This window comes from Cyclopterus lumpus, chromosome 9 (genome assembly GCF_009769545.1).
Source record: "Cyclopterus lumpus isolate fCycLum1 chromosome 9, fCycLum1.pri, whole genome shotgun sequence".
NCBI classification, from domain to species: domain Eukaryota; kingdom Metazoa; phylum Chordata; class Actinopteri; order Perciformes; family Cyclopteridae; genus Cyclopterus; species Cyclopterus lumpus.
In genome coordinates this window covers 15657254-15677848 of record NC_046974.1, presented here as the reverse complement: position 1 = coordinate 15677848, position 20595 = coordinate 15657254, and the positions used below count along the sequence as shown (strand labels likewise).

Below are 20595 nucleotides of genomic sequence, written 5' to 3'. Positions count from 1 at the left end.
TCCCTACAGGGGCTTGACAGTGTGTCTGGTACTCCCCATAGTGTTGAGAGTAACTTAAATGTGTTTTTTTTTTAATGTTCCATCTACCATGGGATTGTTTTAATACTGCTAGTTTCATATTGTATAGTTTGGTTCAGTTACCTTAAAGTGGTTATTGGATAACATTTGTCTTTCTATATTGGCATCATCATTCTCTCTCTCTCTCTCTCTCTCTCTCTCTCTCTCTCTCTCTCTCTCTCTCTCTCTCTATATATATATATATATATATATATATATATATATATATATATATATATATATATATATATATATATGCATGCGCATTAAAATCTACTTCCCCACCTCTGTTTCCCTTGATATTCACCTTGAACTACTGTTCTCATACACTTTCATAGAATAAGACAACATTTAAAGAACCTCTTTTGTAAAGATCATTGGCTCACTTGTATTTCTTTTAACTGCCTTGCTTTTGACTGTGGCATGTGGACAGTCACTCACATGGAACTAGTCAAAGAAATCTGCATCCAAAAGTTGAAATGAATACTGTCCATTCTCATTCGCTCTCTCTCACACACACACACACACACACACACACACACACATGCCTGTGAGCTTGCATGTTACTTTGGTTTCACTTGAGAGGGCCAGTATTTGGTTATTCAGTCAGAAACGCGTTCAAGTGTTTGTGTGCGCTTTGGAAGGTCAGAGAATTGTTTTGGTGATGCTAGACCGAAAGAAGAGGTGTGCTTCGAGAGTATCAAGAGGAGAGAGAATAACGGGCGGGATTAAATTGTAAGGGGATATTTAAGGAACGTTAATAGTGCAATATAGCAAATGGAAAAGATAGGGTATTGATTATGTCTCTTTCCTTACCTCCCTGAGTCGTGTCTGTGTAAGTAAGCATATGTCAACTTATGTCTACTAGTTGTTTATAATTCAAGTCACAGGAAAACAACACCCAGAGTCAGGCACACACTTTTTGATGTGCTGTTAGAATTACCCTGATCTGGTGTCGGAGCAGGGTCCGTTATTTTCAGATGGGAGTTGATGATCATACCCGGAGCGAGCAAACAGTGTTGTCTTGTTTAATATTTATTTATGTATATATTTGGCCAGCGGGGTCGGGTGAAGGTTGCATGACGAGGGAGCAGAAGTGGAAACGCTAGGTAGGAAAAAATGAAAAGGGAATATAAAGGGCCTGGCTATCCTGTTCATTATTAAAACAAGCTTCACTCATATTCCACCTCTAACCCATATTACACTCCCCTGTATTACTTATTTATCAGGGTAAAGACTCTCCTTCTTCTAACATCAACCATTGCTTCCTTAACTGTGTAATCTGCTCTCTGCTGGTTCTCGTACAAGATACATTTTTGTCTCCGCCTTTTGTTTCCAATGCTAATGATCCTCTTTCATGGACTGAGTCTTTCCTCCGGCTCTGTGTGTTAGGACTCGCTCAATACTGCTGTGGAACTGCTCTGTGGCATTTCAATGAAGCAGGCTACCTCAGTGTGAAAGCACCTTAATTTCCCTGTGCCAAGGGATACCACGTTTTGTTTGTGTGAGCATTCATAGGGGCCAACATTTGAGCCTCTTGTGTAGGTGAATTTCTGTCGGTCAATGACATGTTTTCAGAGACTGTAATGCACAATGCTCAAACAACTGATAGATAAAGTCTCCTTTGTTGGACTGAATCCAAAGTGACTAGTACCCACTTTATTTAGCAAATTCATGTAGGTCGGCAATGGAGTGTGTGCTCAGTAGACTTTTTTTAAGGACCCTACATATATGCTCAAGTTATTATAACTTAAACTCTTGCATTATATGACAATCACAGCAGTGAACTATGTGTATGTATTATGTTTGTTGTTAAAAGAATGCTTTTAATATCTTTTGAATCGAGATTAAAAAAATAATAATAATTTGTGTTTGCGCTCTAACGAGGCTTGAGGAAAATGAAGCCAAGACTGCTATTATTAATCTAAAGACTGCAGAACCAGACTTCGGGGATCTCTGTGGACTATGTGCCTAATTAAGGCAATCTGTTATTTAAATCAAAGATTAAAATGTAAGAAATATTGCCAGGCGTCCAGTTTGAAGTTTAGGCATATGATATCTGTGGCGAGTTTGTGTTTTCCTTGTGAATATAATACAAGTGTATCAGCATCAAGAGAAATCCTGCCAGTCTGTCTTGCTGTGTTCTGACTCTACATCCTCTGAGGTCCGGCGTTGAATCATTCTGCTGTGTGCGCATCACACATTGACAGGGCTATATGGTCACAGAGTGGAAGGAGAATGAGAAACCGAGCAAAGGATTATGTGCCCATAAAGCATATGTCCAGAAATCCATTCTGCAGCTGTCTTGTCGATCCTCTGCCTGCTGGTCTCAGAGGGAGCACAGAGGACATCTGCTTTGTACATCCCTCCTCTCTGATCCATCAGGCCACCAGTGTGTCTCTGCACTGTTCTGTCTCAGTCCTCGGCTGCACTGCTGTTTCAGCTGAAGTCACCCAGGCATGCAGTGGGAGACTGGGTTTGTGCAGTTATTATTATGGAGGTGGGGATTGAATGTCCTGTATTTCAGTTCTCCGACTTATGTTGAACTCAAGGATGGTCCCCATTAGTCCACACCACTGTGGCGGCCACTAGCTACAGTATACAGGGCCAGGAAGTGGTTAGATGTGAGTGTGTGTGTGTGGGCGATGACACACCCATCCACCACACTCTCTCAGCCTGAGTGTATCACAAGGTCTGGGTGCCTGCCATTTGTATAGAGTAAAAGCTTTGGTTTTGCCCGTCTCCACCCTGTAGGTCCACAAACTCTCACCAGCAAGTAAACATACTTGTGGCCTGAGTTTTGAATACTACGGGTGTTTTCCTTGGTCAGCATATATTCACCCACCCTGCTGGTCACACCAGGAGTGCAGTCACGCCTATCGTTGGAATTTGGGTGATGTGATGAAGTATTCTGATCTTTCAGATAGGGGGAATAGTTTAGCTTTTATTAGTGGAAACTGATGCATCCTTGTTATTTCTCCCAAGTCTGAGATAATGTCTAACTGATATGTTTTCTCCAGATTCTTGGATCTATGCCTCGTTCATAGTTCACAGAAAAAGATCAGTCTCGGGCAGCCTCTCAGTGTGGCTTCTGCTGGTGTTGATTGTGGCCTGGTAGAAAAAAGCATAGAACTAAGCCTTTTTCAAGGAAGCATACGTTTGCCTCACCACATACACCAAGAAAGAGAGGTCATATTGATGTTGCCAGGACAACACTTTTACTAGCAAGAGGAAGCACCTCTGACCATAAACCCATTGGGGAACAAGTTGCTTTCAAGGAATGCCAAAATGCCCCCTGAGTCTCCCTCTTAAGGCATCTCTGTGTACCCAGAGAACAATGAGCCATGCCTGAATTGGAGCCCAAAACCGAGCCCTGTTCTGGGGCATGAAATGCCAGGCTAAGGGGCTCAGAGGCCTGGGGGTTCTTAAGAGTGGAGGTATTCTACCAGATTTCATCAACAACTACAGTGTCAAAGTTACCAAGACTGGCCTGCATAGAGTTGGATGAGAGACTTGGTATAGGGGATTTGTAGCCCAATCTCCCAAATTGGTTTGGGACTGCCTAGTAGTGCTTGAATCTCTATGAACTCTAAAGTGTGCATGTGCAGCCCCGGGGCATCTTGAACACTGCAGGGGTGCAGGGGAGATGCCAGGGATAAGTGTTCCCCTTCTAAAACCCTTCCTCTCAAACAAAGCTTGGCCAGTGGAGCTTTCTGCTTGGAGGCTTTCTTGGTATGCTGAGGGATATTTGAACTAGCAAATGTTTAACTTTCTTTTTTATTACGCAGGCTTTGAGTATACATCATTGTGGAGCACTGTTCCCACTCAGCCTCTTAGTGCTAGCACAACTGAAAAATTGTTTAATCTCAATTTCTTTAAGCCGTGAGTAAAATTGAGCCAATGTCCTGCTATTGTTCCCATGGTAATGACTGGACTGTTTGTTCTCTCGTTCACTAAACGTATTGGGCAACGCTTTATCGTTCAAATAAAGTATTTAATACAATAGTCTTACTTCATTCACTATTTAATTCACATACACACATTCTTTATCTTTCTGTGCAACTAGACGACAAGCTTTTGTTGTAGTTTATTATTCAACACACTAGGTCTATTGCTTGTAGGACATTTTATTCATCAAATGTAATTCACGTAATGTCCTTGCTGTGAGGTAGTGATACTCTCCTTCGGTTTTCAATTTGTTAATTTTCACTGTGAGCTATCTGAACAAAAGCTGAGGATCCTCATACTATGGGGTTGTTCCCTTGTGGTTGGGCCTCAAAATGCCTGAAGGTCTCTCTTCTTTCCTGGTTCATATGACACACACACTCACACACAACATTAGTCTCATACTTATCGGATGTCCTCCTGCACTGGCCCTTTAAGGACCTCACTTTCTCTTACAGAGTATCGTATTTGAGTCCCACTGACCGGACATGGTGGACAAACCATTTAATGCTTGTGTTGCAGCAAAATAGGATCATGAAAGTCAAACTGTTTATTGATTTGAATTGCAGTTAGTTGTAGTTTTAATGCATTTTTGGTCTTTTACTTGCTCCAATCTTCTGATGTGATTTATTTCCTGCTTCTCATGGCTGGAAATGGATACAGAGGAAGAATGGACTGACATGTTTTTAGGCGTAAGTGTTTTGGCTGTAGAATGTGGTTGGTGGCCTGCATCTCTATGTGGAACTGGTGTCAGACCAACTTTAACAGCTGAGGGGCTTTTGCTGGTGTTGCAAGTGAACCCCACCCAAACAAACCACAGAAGCAGTACATTTTCATGTCATAGGCCTTCACTCTGAACCAGTAATATAAAGATAATGGATGTGTATGTACACATGGCAATATATTGATATTATATTAATGTTGTGATATGAAACAAGATATCATCTTAGATTGGGGATATTGTTACAAGTGTTGTCTTTTCCCGGCTTTAAAGGCTACATTCCAGTAAAGGGAATTAATTTGAACCAGACTGTTTTAGCTGTTCTATTATTTGCCCTTGAACCCATAGTCATTATATTATATACACTAATGATGATTATTTATCAAACATCTCATTATGTAAATATTTGTGAAGCATCGATGGTCAACCCTTCAACATGAAGGTATTTGTTCATACATATCATGATATTTGATTAACTTAATATTTCCCAGCCCGATATACACACACATACAGGAAGTGAGTCATAACCTACTGTCAGTTTCTAGTTCTGCATCTCCATGTATGCCTACAAGTTTACAACCCGCCTCACTGTTCTGTGTCATGAATGAAAGCTCCTGTTCTGAATTCATTAGTCATTTGTGATGACTGCAGTTTGTCAGACTCTGTTTCGCACGTACACAAGCGCACATGCATCTTCAGACGGTGACTAAGCAGCAGTGTCTCCTTGAGCAAGGTCCATTGCAAATTATCAGACATAGGCGGGCTTTGTTCACAGTGCGCGCTGGCCGAAGAGAGGCTGTCTGTGGCAGTGACGTGGTTAACTGACAGACGGAGAGATAGATGGAGGTGATGAAATCACGGGATGCATTACCACACAGATGGGGAAACTTCCTCCATGCATCATCAAACCTGTCTCATTCAGTTACCACCTTGGTTAGTGAAGTGGATAATGCTTTTTTTGTCAATGTTTAACAGAGCAGTATACAATAGGGTATCTTTCCTTTCAGATACTGTTTTGAATTCTTACTCAATTCAATGCTACATACACACACACATATTCTGGTGTGTGGTTTAAGTTACAGTCCAGGACACTTGTCAGCTCTCTTTGACTAATCACAGGCGGCTAAGATACATCAGAGGCTTTCTCTCCATGTGGAAAAATGCCATTATCTGACAAACTTGCTTAATTAATTGAGTTTGTGAAACACAGATTTTTTTTTTCTTCTTTTAAATCTTTCAGGTGTTTTTAGGATGGGTGGTTTGTTTGTTTGTTCCTCTTTTGTCCCCCAGTTATAACATTCGTAACCCACAGTGTGCGTCACACTGTTTTACAGTTGGAAAATAAAGGTACACTATAGTAGCATAAACTCAGATAGGCTCTGACAATAAGTATCTTTGCATTGTGTGTATTCGTTACAACACTATGCTCTGAGTTTAGCCTGCAACTTCTCCAGGGACAAGTCATTAACCTTCAATTCCACATTAAGGCCAGTAAGGCTGAAGAATATGTGGAGCATGACTGTCAGCCTATGCTATTTTCTGCTCTTTCTCTCTGTTTCGGTCTCTTCTTTTCATTTGTTTCTGGACATGGAGGCTTTTTAGCCCGTGTTACTTTACGTCATCTACCTACCTGACTTTATTGTGAAATGGATGGAGTCAAGGCCTCTTTCATACAGAGGAATGCACTGTAAAAGGAATCAATACAGAGGTGTGTGTGTGGCATTGAATTGATTAAAAAAACAGTATCTGAAAGAGGGAGAGGGCAAAGGGGCACAACCACCAATGATGTTGCTCTTTGTTTTGATGTTGCCGAGCAGGTGTTTGACTTCATGAGAGCAGATGGGTCTATTATGCATGTCTGCCTTCCCTGCATGCTGCATCGTGTACGAGTCCCTGCCAGCATGCCTGTGTTTTAATGTGTTTGTTTACTGGGCCCAGTGGCAGACGGTGTGGTGTCAGATCTGGTTGTACTGTTGTGTTGCTCCTGCTGTCTCAGCAATTACTTTTATCGTGTCTTTTGCTAGTTTTCCATTATCACCTACCTCAAGAAAAAGAAAGATATCAGCTTGTCTCGATGTTTACTCGGGTGGATTTGGATGCTTAATGGCCCGTCCTGAAAGTGTGAATGATGGTTCTACGAGCATACGATGAAATGTAAAAGGTTGACAAAATACACTTCTGGTGAAAAAGGTCTTGAATGTTGAAGTAACAATCATATTTCCACACGCACGTGCCACATGCACATTATAAACAGGTTACCAAGCACAATATGTAGTAATGGTGTTTGGGATTCCCCAAAGTCGTGGCAAGCCAGCCAGATGAGAACCAGCTGACTAAGGGATGTTTGTGGCTGATTTGGGTGATGTCATTTTTTTTAAATGTTGTGTGTTCTTGAAAGCAAGACAAATAAAATACCTCTAATAAACAGTTTTATTATATTTACATTCAGTGTTCTAATAAATTAAAATCTGAAAATAAACTTTTCTCAAACATATTGTTGAGTATACATTTCTTTTATTGGAAGTAAAATATCTATATTTATTTTAACAAAGTCAATAGAGTGACCCTCGCATATTGAGCTTTATTCTGCCTCGTCCATGGCTGACCAGAAATCAGTAACATTCAGAGATGTTATGCTTTTCAGTTTGAGATATGGTCTCCCGAATGTTTACATTCTTATATTGTTTCTGCAGATGCTTATGTTCTTATATTGTTTCTGCAGATGTTTACATTTGTGGCTGCTGTTTAAAATGTTACTACAAACAGCCACCTCTTGGTCTGAGCTCCTCTAAAATATGTATTATGGTCAGGCAGAAGTGACGTCACGGCAAATATAAGTGCAACATTCTTTTTATTTATTTTTTTAAATGTACTATTTAAACATGGAACAATGAGTTTTGTTCTGTCTCTCTCTATTTCTGTCTTTCTCTTCACTGATTAGTCTCATGTCTGTAGAGCTCATTTATGTCATGTCTGGTTCTACTTGAAAAGGAATACTAGCACATTACCTTCTTTCTTAGTCTATTATTCATAGAGCTGCACCTTCTTAGTCCACTAATTTTGGTCATAGTCGACTAAGATTTCTAGAGTCTGTTTTTTTTCATGCTGAATGACTTATTTCCAAGAAACGTATGAGCAGATTTTTGGTAAACGCAAGATTTAAAATGGTGATTTTGGAGAAACTCCCTTTTAGGGATTAAATAAATTAGTGAGTGTTTGAGATAATCCCACAAGAATGTCTTTGGTGGAGCACAGCCATATCATTCAACATTAATTTATTAACACATTAGTGTGGACATACATCTCAACGTAATGTTTATTATTATTATTATTAATAATAATAATAATGATGGCTGTAATTATTATTATTATTACTTTTTGTACAACTTCCCAGACTGTTGAATTGTCTTTCAGTGGCACGTTTAGCTGTGATGCGGTTTCTGCTCTGCAGAGGGAGCCATTGCTCCATTTCAGATCCTGTCGCAGTTCAAGAGCAAAGCACCTTTCTCTTAAGAACTTTTCCTATAGATTTGCCATTCATTTCATATTCACCTTACAGTCATTAATAGTAGTTTTAAGAAAAGCATTCATATGATTAGATACTAAATGTATTGCCTCAGTGTACATATCCTCCTAAATCAACTCATATATGTCTCTGATATTGCACAGTCTTCACCCCTGAGGATAGAAATCAATGGAGATGAATTGCTTAACGAGTGAGTTTCTCTTTCACTGAGCGGTCCGGTTCTTCAGAGTGATGAGATGCTGCAGTCTCCTGTGACGGGCTGCTAGAGTTCCTGAAAGTCAACAATGATTCTGGGCAGCAGCCAGAGTGCTGTGTGTGTGTGTGTGTGTGTGTGAGAGAGAGAGAGACTGGTTTTCCTTAAGGGGTTATGTTGAGAAATAAGGTGGCCCCTCAAACCAGGTGCTAAAAAGACTCCCTGTTCTGTTATTGCTGTGTGTGTGTGACGAAGCAAGCTTCTCACCCCAGCTTTTCTAAGCTAATCCACATCCTTTTTCTTCAATATATAGGAGGAGAAGAGCACCATCTTCATGATTTGTGGGTCCATGTCTAACATTTCATTTGCAGTATTACTCAGATTTTGATGATGGATATAGAGTTGAACGTTCTTTATGACATCGTCATAACATCCCCGTATGTCATCTTACCAGAAGAAGTTGGATCACTCAGCCATTCCAGACAGAAAGTGATACATCTAATAACAAGGAAGACTGTCAATGAGATTTACAATGTCATTACTCCGTCTCTGTGTCTGACGTATAGGACTGCAAAACTGTCGGCACAGGTTTTCCATGCTTTATAACTGAGAACCCAACTCCAAGGGGATTTCTCCATGACGCGTCTGGTCTCACGGCTTGTCACACCTTGCTGTCATCAAGTCAAACAGATGTGGCCCAGTGCCCTGCCGTAACACTGCCATGTAACTGAAGCCCTGTGATATTAAAATCTGTTGAGGCTGTTGTGACGCACATTTTACAGGAACTCATATGTAATCTGGCGCTATGCAAGATCCCATTTTTAGTGTGTCACTATAAATCAGTTGAAAATGCCTCCTTATTCTCTCACTGTCCTTCTGCAATTAACTGTCTGAGTGTACAAACACCCTGAGAGAAAAGTTCTGTAATAATTGCCCTTGCTTGGCAGGCCATAATCAGAAGGGCAAACCTCGATCAACTGCATTAGTCTTGTATTTTTAGACGCTTCTGACACATGTTCAGTGTGTGTGCTATGTTCACAAGGCCCACAGAGTGTTTGTTTACGTCTGTTTATGCCTGGGTGTGTATTTGTATATGTAAGTTGAGGTTTGTGTGCATGTGTCTCAGTTGGCGAGTGGGAGTCGTGATGTGGGCATGGTTCGAGTCTAGATCGTCATCTAGACTCGAGATGACAGTCGAGGCTCTTTGTTGTGGTTTGGGGCCCTCTCCTGTTTCCCTGCCCTGTTCTGCTGCCACACTGAGTTAGACCAAAGGCAGCGTTTAATCTTCAGCAGAGGCTCTAAAGTGGTGAAGAAAAAAAGAGTTGGTATCTAAGGCTGTAAGATGGTGCTGATCAGAAGCTGAAAGTTACATTTCTGTGATAATCATCAGTGTTTTGTTTTCTTTACACTGCAGAATATCGTTCTCCTCTAGGCTCTTGTTCATCTTTTGTAGACTGCCTGTCTGAACACTGGGCATACTCTCTATTGTAAAGCATAACGTTTATGATAATTGATTACAACAAGTGTCTGTTTTTAATAGCTTTTGCCTTTTTTATTCCTATAATTTTGGTAACAATGACATTCAATAATAATAATCTTAAAGCATCCAGTTTAGAAAAACGTACTTGAAGGCAAACAATAAGATTACCCAGACTGAAAATTATTTTACAATCCTAGTTTACGGACATACTTCCGGTTTTAACTTTGACCTTTACTGTAGTCCAAATAAATTTGTTTAGATAATCTGGTGAAATCTTGTTTGAACTTCTAAAAGCTTGTTTTTCTCGCACCATCAGATTTGCTCCACTGCGTTCCTTGATCTTGCTAGTAGTACCAAGTACTTTGGTGATTCATCCAACAGAAAATAATGACCAACACAATAAATGTGACAAACAAAAATCATCCTTTGACATTTTTTATATTTCCAATAAGAAATGTGTAATTTTTTGTAATTTACTTTGACTTTATATTGACTCCATTGGTCTCTATAGCCTTTCCTTCCTTGCTCACTTGACCAAAACATCACCACTGTCAGCCTGATTGACCAACAACTGATGCTTTAAAACATTTAAATATAATTCTGTCTTCGAATTAATACTGTTTCTTTCCTCTACTGCAAACACTACATATATAACACTTGTCTGGAATATAGCTTTGTTTTTTGCTGCGTAATTCTCAGCGCTGAGTCCAGCTGATTAGATGTATGGAGAGGAAGTTCTCCGTATCCCTCCACACATCCGTTCAGAAACAAGAAACACACCGGCTATTGTCTTGGGGTGCATGTGCGTTCTAATCCCCCCTGTTTTGATCAAACCTCAGAGTTAGCGTTGGATTAACTGATTGTGTAATATATTGGTTTCACGTCTCCTATTAGGCAGACAATTAGCGCATCTGGCCCGCTCCAGTCAGACCAAGCTGCTAATCCACCATCCCATCAGCAGGTAATTACCATAAAACATAACATAAATCCCAGTCAGGCCTAAAGCTGTTAGGCCTCTGCACTAACCGCTGATGAACTGTACCTGAGCCCACCTCGTCCTCGGTGGCTCCTCCTGGCCAAGAAGCAGTGATGCTCTGTTTGTACTAGTCGCCTGCCAGCCTGCCTTGTCATTGAGATAATAGCTGTTTTCTGCCTGTTTTTGTTCAGCCTCTAGGCTTTTGTCAAAAGGTGTCAGTCTTTGTGTTTTACTGCAGGGGGATTTACCTGCAGCATGTTCTGCTGCTGCTGCTGTAAGAGACTAAAGGGATTAAGTGGCACTGGAATAATACATTGTTGTCCCGTTGCTTGTTAATTCATTAAAACACATCCAAGTATTTCAATAAACAAGTGAAAACAGTTGTGAGAGAAACTGTATCACTTCGTTAAAGGCTTGTTTTGACACAATTTGTATAGTGTTTAAGGCGCTTGAGTTTTTGTAAAGTGAATATTTGTCTAGTTCAGCAGCATGCCAGATCAACTTTCAGAGGGTATTGCATTTGAATCCACACACACATGTTCAAACCTATAACCTTTCCTGTGTGCACGCACCTCAAATATTTCTCTTTCCACCTCGAGAGCAATAAATCTCTTCTCTGTGTGTTGGTGCCACATTTGAGCCTATTGATTTAAACTCTTGAGCCTGGAGGCTTTTCTTGGGTAAATGACCCGCTCGCTAATGCACCCCTCTCCTCCTATCCTCTGAGGTGGAAGGGCTTTTACAGCTCCTTTTGTTTTCACTGTTTGTAAAAGAGTTTGGGGGACTAGTGCCAAATGTGCATGTATGTGGAGAGGGGTGGCCCCACGGGCACGTCAAAGTGACTTGTATCAAGAAAGTCATCTGAATACTTATTTGGATTCATTACGAGTGATCTTCTTCCTCGTGATGAGCTCTTGAAATCACGCAGTGATGCTCTGAAATGATCCCCTGGTCCACTCGCTTGTGTTGGCGTTTATCAGAATAATGTGTTTTAATGAATGCAGTGCGCATTGTGACGCCGGTTTCCTGTTGAGCTGTCGGGTAGGTTTGCGCAGCGTGGTCTTACAAACGCCACGAGGAAGGCTCACATCACACAACAGCTGTACTGTATGAGGTCCAGGATGAACGCACCGGAGAGGACCGTTTGGGTCTCAATGCTCCACTTGCTGTGTAGGTTCTGAAGAGCGATACACCAGAACCATCAGCTTTATGGCTGAAAGTCACACGGAGTAAACCTTTTTGAATGATTTTGTTTTGAGAACAGAAGAGGCTGGGTGATGGGAAGGGGGCTGTTTGTTTTTCAAAGTTGGGAAATATTTCTTACTTTAAATGCACCTTCCTTGTATTTTTGTTACATCTAACTATCCCACTGAATGTAAAGTTGACGCATATTTTAAGAGATCACCAGTAGAGACTTCAATTAATATTTAAAAGGTTAAAGATAAAAGATTGAAGGGATCTGTGACACTGGGGATCTGCGCTATGAAATATGCATTTTACTTTGACAAATGCCAGTGACCATGTGGTCTACTAAGTTGCGTATTCGATATCAATATAAATTTTTAACAGCACGTTTTGTTTTTAAAATGAATATCTTCTTGTTTCACAGTTAAACAATGGAATAATTGTAATTCCCCTCGAATCACCCTTGTTGTTTTAATGCATCACACTTTCTTCGGTTACTGCTAGATAACATCTCTGGGTGTTCATTTTCACTCCCTGCATGAAGTGCCAGCTGACGCGGTTATAATTTCACCATTTATTATAAAGCCAGTAAAAAGAACAAAGCTTCCCATGCTTGTGTGGTGGTGTGACATTTGCTATTTATTTGTTTAAAAGGGGCGTGGGGGCTGCTACAGTAATCTCTCCCTCTTTCCTCCCCCTTCTTTTTTTTTTTGAAAGTTCATTACCATCACCAGGGGCGCGTCGTAGGGGTTAATTTAGCGCCGAGTTGGGGAGCGTCAGGGCGCACACAGTGGACTGGTTGTGTCGATCACTCCCGCAGAGGCGATGCCCTTTTGTGGAGAGGTCTCTTGTCACACACAGAGGACAGACGGCATTCACAATCGGGACGCAGGGACACAAAGAGAAGAACTGCATTTTAAAAGGCTCCATTCTTTTCCCGCAACCGCTGGGTGTTGACTGTGGGTGTTTGAGAGGATCTTTGTTGCCCGGAGAAAAGTAGAGAGGAAGAATACGCGCCGGGAACGGGTTGGGGGATTTTTTTTTTTATGGACAGGGTTACTACAGTGCAGCTGATGCTGTCATCCACTCCACCCGTTTGCTTTCCCAGAGTCTTGTTTTGCATGAGGAGCTGAACTTTTGCGCATTGTTTAACGCACTAATTAAGACACTGTCATAATGAGCGTTCTCTCCGCGGTACCTGTGGCGTAGCGGTTTAAGCCGGATCATTAACTTCAAGGAGAATAAGTCATTTTGTGGATATCTGCCGAAAGGATGCCGGTTGATAAATTCGCAAACATGGAGGAAAAACTGTGGATATTGGAGGATCTCAATATGATGTACATCCGTCAGATTGCACTCAGTTTACAGGTAAAAGTGTATTTCAATTTCTACCTTCTTGCGTTTGTTGTTGCTGGACTTGCGCTGATTTGACACAATCGCATAGCTGTGCGGTGTGTGGTCAAAACATTTACTTTATTTTTATTGATCGATTGACGATCCACACTGAGAACAAGCAGGTCTGTTTTTATCACTATATATGCTGAGTGCAGCTGTGCTTCTGCTGTTGTAACGTTTACAAAGGGTAAAGGATCTTTCTATAAGGGACAAACAAGTCGAGCTGACACTGGTGTGGGCTCCCTGTTACAGATGGCAAATCTTACACTGACAGTACATAGAAAACAACACTGCATGCCATCCATCTCTCCCTCTTTCCCCTTCCAACTGGGGTTCACACACAGTCCACAGCTGCACATATGGTCCTCATAAGTCCCTATATGTGTGTGTGTGTGGGTGCTACTATTGTGTTCTGAGAAAGACTGAAGGGAGTCATTCCAAACAACATAACGAATGTCTAACCATTTTGTGTGTGCGTATATCAACAATGTTCTTTTTATTCTGTGTAAATAACTAAGGAATGTGCCCATTTAATCCTTAACAGAGTTGAAAGAAGGAGGACACGTGTCTACTAGAAATGTTACAAGAATTTCAAAGACAAATTCTATAATACTTTATTTTCTCCTCATAATCTGCAAATGTATTGCTGTCTGTGCTGCAGCTGTTGAAAAGGCAGACTGTTTCTCTCCCACTATGTCAACTGAAATCTTGCCCAAAAAGCCTTCAGCTGTGTGTCACAGTAAGAGGTGATATCACTCTCTGGTGTGTTCTAGCAGTTTGGCATCGTTGTCATGTGCAAGGTGTTTAATTGTGTATCTACCTGTGCCAAGCGCCACAGAGCAACACAAACTCATGCCAGCTTCAGCTTGTGTGAAGCCTACAGTCTATTCTTTTTCTGATACATTATGGTTCCCAAATGCTTTAAATCTGCCTCTGTAAACTTTAGAGACACTGAGGCTTGTATAGCCTGAATGTTCACAAAGCAGATGTCACGAGGTGTTTATACCAACAAGTTGATTGGGAACTAATTAGATTATTTTTTATTGTCACAGAGCCGCCTTTGATGAAAATGGTTGTTTACAGCTCGGACATAGACTTGAAAGTGGTAATTTGTCCGACTATCGAATCTGGGGCATTATGTTGGAATGTAGATAACAGGCATCTTTGGGCATTTAGTTTAGTTGTATTTCTGTAAATGTAATTGAAATGGTAATGAGACGATGAGCCATATTTAGCCCTGTGGAAAAACGTGCCTCTTTTGCTCCTTCACAGGGAGTTCAGAGGTCATCGTCGGCTGCAGAGAGGCATTACTCTGTAATAACCAGGGAGAATTTCAGATTGTTGGATAGAAAGTTGTGTGCCATGTCTTTAACTCGTATGAGTATTTTTTGCTGGTAAACACAGAATTGTTTGCTCAATCACTGAGTTGCTTGCTCTTCCCCTCCCTCCCCCCTTCCTCCCCCTTGACTCCTCTGCCTGGGTGGGTTTACGAGACAGGGATTCTTTGTATGTAGCTGAGCTTCACGGCCCACAGTTTAACTGTAATTTCAGCGAGCTATGGATGTGTTTTTGCTGCAGGGTCTTTTCATAAACGTACTGCTGGATCATCACTACTTGCAATTGTTACATTGAAAACCCTTTTCACCTCTTGTTTTCCCCTGCAGCAACATGTATCTGAAAGCCACTCCCACCCAATGCACACGCCTATGCAGTATATATAGTGTACATTTATAAACTATACAGAAGTACACCTTGTTCACCGCTGTCATTGTGTTATTTGCAAGCTCAGTAGGAAGACATTTTTCTGGTCTTCAGGTTTTAACAAGTCTGTTTTTAATAGGAATGGCTGCATTCTTGGCTTTAATGAACTGTTTTCTTTAGTCTTTTTCTCTGTAAGAGGTCACAGCAAGTGTATAGAGTGTTTTGCCCAAAGAATACAGAGGAGAGATGGCCAATGGGAACAGGAAATGGTCTTGTGTAATTACTGTTTCCCTAAGGGAGCGACAAAATGATGTCATTGAACTTGCTCAAATACAAATACCCAAATACACACAACGTTTTTATTTGCTTTGAATGTCCTATTGTCTTCTCCTATTCTGCTTCACGTCCCTCTTCACCTTCTCAGGCTGTGTCCCCACCATCCTGTCCCCCTTCTCCACATGGGTTTAGCCCCAGATCCGTAGATGGAAACTTTCTCCCTGGTCTAATTTTAGCCTGCAGACTGGCCTTTAATGCATGTATCGTGACTTTACTCTAGTTAAATGTGGACATTTATGGAAAGGGTTTCTGAGGTCATTCATGTTTTGCAAGTTATAAAAGCAGGATTTGTGTTGGGTTCATTCTGTAAGTCAGGCATTGTTAGTGACAGTACAATACTTTCTCTATGAGTGAGTGTATTTGTGTTGACCTCACTGGGCCACAGTGGCCCTGCTCAACTTAGAAGGGGTGCAGCCTGGGGCATGAAAGATTTAAGAGATCCCCTTTTTGGGTTATATTAGTTGAGGTATTTAAACCAGCACTGACCCTTCACTATTTGTTGAACCTGTTGTCGCGTAACTGTCCCCAAATGATCTGCTGAAGAGCAAGACTTCAGCAATAGTCAAACAGGATATCATGCTCGTAATTAGCGGTGTAACGTTATAGTGGAGCACTGTTGATCGGTCATCCGTACGGATCCCCCCTCACGGTTTGGCACGCATGTGAACCGAGGATTAATTACAGTTGTGATGGATAACATTAGTTAACCATTACGGCGTGTCGTACTGACTACTGTTGTCCACCAATATTCAGTAAAATATGCGATCGGGACGCATTTATGCTTTTCTAGTCGCCGACCTCTGATAGTGTTACGTTGTAAACAACCAATCCTTGTTTAAGGAGACAAACTAGTTAACGATGGCCAACAAACAAAAGTTCCGTTCGGTTACGTTATGATGCGTTAAGTCATTAAAACTGCTAATGACCGGATATGTTTTTTCCATATCATTTGAATTGTGGGTTCTTAGGAAGAAAAAACACTATAGATGACTAACAAAGTAACATGATAACATTTAGAATTTATGGTTTATTCTGAAATTATTTTTTGGGCTGTGATGGAAAAACAAATGTCTGGAGCCTTGTAGACAACTGCTATAATCAAACAAAGGGATCTGTATCTGTCAATATGGATCATCAATGATCATCAATTAGTATCAGCGGCAAAATTATATTTGATCTTACTATGTCTTGTGTGCACTTTACCCCTTTGCTGGTGCAATCCTGTGCATTTCCCCACTGCGGGACTAACACATGATTATCTTTTCTCATCTTAAAAAAACCTGATACGGTATTTCTAAAAGTTAGATTAGCTTTTTTCTTTTGTGCTGATCTGATCTGTGACTGATCTGTTATGCGATCCAAACCCTGAGTTTTATGATCCAATGCACCACTACTTGTAATCAGGCTGATATACTACTACTATGATTTTAATAATAATTTACCAGTTCTCTAGAAGTCCTGAAGCAAATAGACAGATTGAACACGTTATAGTCCAGGAAGCTCTGACCCTTTTTTTGACGATGAGCTCTCGTGGGGGTTCAGGTGGGAGTGTCTTGCTGCTCCTCCCGGGACTCATTGACCTCTCACACACTCCCAAACCCTAAACTTAGCTGTGGCCATGCCTCAGATAGTTCTGCAGATTCTAGACACTACATGCAGGCGTTAAATATCCATTGGCTGGTGTCCATGCCGCCTCTCTTCATCTGATCTCAGACCGTTTGATTGAGTTTGACTAATCAGAAGTTGATCCGTTCACCCAGATCAATACAGCCTCTGTTTCTATTTGAAATGATGCTTGTATAGAAATAACCCTCAAACATATTTGTTATGTGTCAGAATACAGTCACTGTGGCTATTCTTCCATTTCCATACCGTCTATAAAACCTGCTAAGTATCAGTCTTGGTAACAGATATTTCAACCCCAACCTCGTACTTTCTAAATGTAGGAGGTCCTTGAAGGCAAAGGCCACATTGACAGCAGTTAATCCCTGCCTGCTCTGGGACAGTAAACCAGTATCTTCATGTGCACTTCAGCCAGACTGATGAATCCCAACCGGATGATGAACTTGTAGAAAGGGCCAAGGTTAATCTTATTCATACTGGGACTGCAAAACAGTGCATCTGAGATTTAGCTTCAATCCCCTGGCTTACGTGTTCCAAGCCTCGTAGTTGTATTCATTTTTTATTTGCAATGTTTCCATCCTATTTGTTCTGTTCTTATTGCCCTCAGTTACGTTCTTCTTTTATCTTTGTTATTCAATCGTTCAATCTTTATTTTACTGCCCCTTTTGTCCTTGAATTCATCCTTTTAGTATTGAAGTTAGTAACCATATATCCTTCCATGAAGAAGCAGTCAGCAGTTGAGATGTGTGTGTGTGTGTGTGTGTGTGTGTGTGTGTGTATATATATGTTAGTTCAGCTGTGAGGTTGTTTAGGTAGCCTAAGTTACACCAGGCCTGCTTGCTTCAGTGAAAGGTGTGCTAAAGCTAACAGCGCTCGCTCTCCTGTGATACAGGATACACAGTCATATCTGAGTCAAAACACATTCCTCTACAACGGACTATTCATTGCACGCCGCTAACCTGTGTGCTTCTGAGAGTTTATGTGAGTAAATATTTGCAAAGAGTAATGAGTCAATACTGTAAGCCATATAATCAAGTCGTGCTTTGCTTTGATTAGGGACATTAGGTTTATCACTCTGGATTTCACTGTTACGGGCAGCTTTTTTCATGGGCTCTTTGCATTTGTTTTAAATTAGATGCCATTCATACAGTATTGCAACAGCCTCAAAATGAATGGAAATAGCCAGGTTTATTGAAATGTAAGTTTCCTCCACAGGGGGTTTAGTCTGTTTGCTGTGTGTGCGTTGGGTATTCATGAGTGTGTCTTTGGCATCTATATAACGGCTACAGTGGATTCCAGTTCTTCCAGGGCTGTTTGCCAAATGCAGGCACACAGTGTGTGAGGTAGAGGAGAAAGGGGGCTTTGTATCACACACACACCCATCTCTCCCTACCAAGCCCTCCTCTCCATCTCGAAACCACACATCTAGAGCCTACCTCTAAGCCATCTTTTCCAAGCCTTCCTCTCTCCCATGCTAGCCTCAAGTTTACTGACTTCAAACCATTTGGCTCCCCACCTCACCTCTGCATGCTCCCCCTGGACTTCACCCCTCCCCTGTACCTCAGACCTCACCCAGCCATCGCCCATGCAGCGGTTAGGAGGACCAGTACAGGTCTGAATAGGCCCACTGTGTGAGCAGGAACCAGTTAGATGCCGCGGCCTGAGCCAAGCTTCCTTTGAAAAACAGCAGGCATGAGCCAGGAGAGTGAGAAGGAGCAAACACAAAGCCAAATGGAGAGATGCTGTTATTGGAACATCGACCTGACTCCCAGCTCCTTCCCAGCCTGTTTCTCTTTTTCATTCACTTCCCTTTCCTCACTATCTCTACCTGGATCCTTGATAATTTCGCCTTGCGGTTCTCGTCTCTCTGCCACCTCTCTCAACTTTCGGCCCCTATTTCCACACTGTTATCTCACCCTTCAGCATAAACTTTCCTTAATCCTCCTTCTCCACTCTTTCTACTTTCACCTGGGCCTGCATAAAGACACTTTGGCTTTTTATTAATAGGAATATTTTCTGCTGCTGCAAATACAATTTAAGTCACTTAAGCTGTTTGAATTGAGACTGCAGGCATTATTCAAATGAGCACAGATTGGATTTAAAGCTATGTTTGAACTATCATGTTAACCGCTCAGAAGTCACTGTTGTGAAGTGGAGGTATTAAAGACATTGTATTCCTTTGTAAAACATGTAATTAAGATTGTCTGAACATGTTCTGGTGATTCAGCTAGTTGCACAGGCTGTTCAATCAGATGGTTGTCTTTGTAAATGTGTGCAAGCACACTGTGTTAAAAAGAGCATTTGGTAATGTGTTTAATTAAGCCTGTAGACGTTGCTTTTGTGCTTGTCCATATGGATGTAATTTCTGCTTGCATCTCTGTGTCTATTTGTGTGCTTTCAGCTTGTGAGAGAAACTCTGCAAATTGTACATGATTGTGTGGACATCCATGGTTCATGTAGTGACTTTATTGATTTGTGTCTTTGATGAGGTTTATGGACACTGTGCTTTAAAGTGAGCATGAATACATTCAGTCTATTTCTGTGTGTTTTAATCTCTCTATCCATGCTAACTGTTAGGGGAGTAGGTGGAAGTGACGTGGAAAGCATCCTTGTGACTCTACAGATTGTACCTTTTTAGGGGCTGTGTGTGCGTGTCTGTCTAACTGTCTGTGTTTAGCAGGTGGAACAACTCTGTCAGCATTTGGAGGGCTGCCATGTGACCATCGGAGAGTCCATTCTGCTTTAATCAAGGACTTGCATTTAAGATGTGCTGATGGTATTGTCTCTTTCTCCATCTCTCTTTTTCACAGCGTCCGTAAGAGACCCACTAACTTCACATAGATAGCTATTTGGCTGTTTTAATGTTTATTAATTTGAGTCGTACAAAACTTAAGTGATACAGAGAAAGCTGAGCAGATGGCTTCGCAGTATTCACAGATTATCACAACAACAAGAGATGAGCTTGAGTTTTATGTGACTTCTGTGGTTGGACGCCTTAAGATTGATGGTTGTGCTGCTCAGGAAAACCAAAATGCCAAAGGCACACTGTCTCGGGGGAATTCCAGGGTTTAGAGGCGAGTCAGCAGGAGCTGGGGCTTAAGGGTGAGGTAGATCTGAGGGCCAAGGTTGCTGAAAAGGGGGCCTCTTGTTGTGGTACGAGGTGTTGAGAGGCATGGCTGAGCTGTTCCACCCCCAAACAACTCTCCCTCCACAAAAAAAAACAACCTCTGTGCCTCACCATGATGAGATCAGTGGAACAAACTCTTCAGCCAGATAATGTCATGTTTTGGACTTGGGGTCAAAATCTCAGGGTCACATTAGGAGAAGATGTCTGTGTGTCTGTGTGGGAGGGTTGTGCATAATACCTTTTGAGAACTTTACACGGGCGGTTGTATTCATACTATAGTCTTTTCAACTTCCTGCTGTCTCCATGCAAGGGATGGGACAATATAGAACA

The 20595-nt window shown here is 41.4% G+C and overlaps 1 protein-coding gene across 1 annotated transcript in view; it reads left to right on the top strand.

The window, feature by feature from the left end:
- rtkn (rhotekin) overlaps positions 1–20595 on the top strand; it is a 50925-nt gene that overhangs the window by 716 nt on the left and 29614 nt on the right. The gene's annotated exons all lie outside the window — the stretch shown is intronic.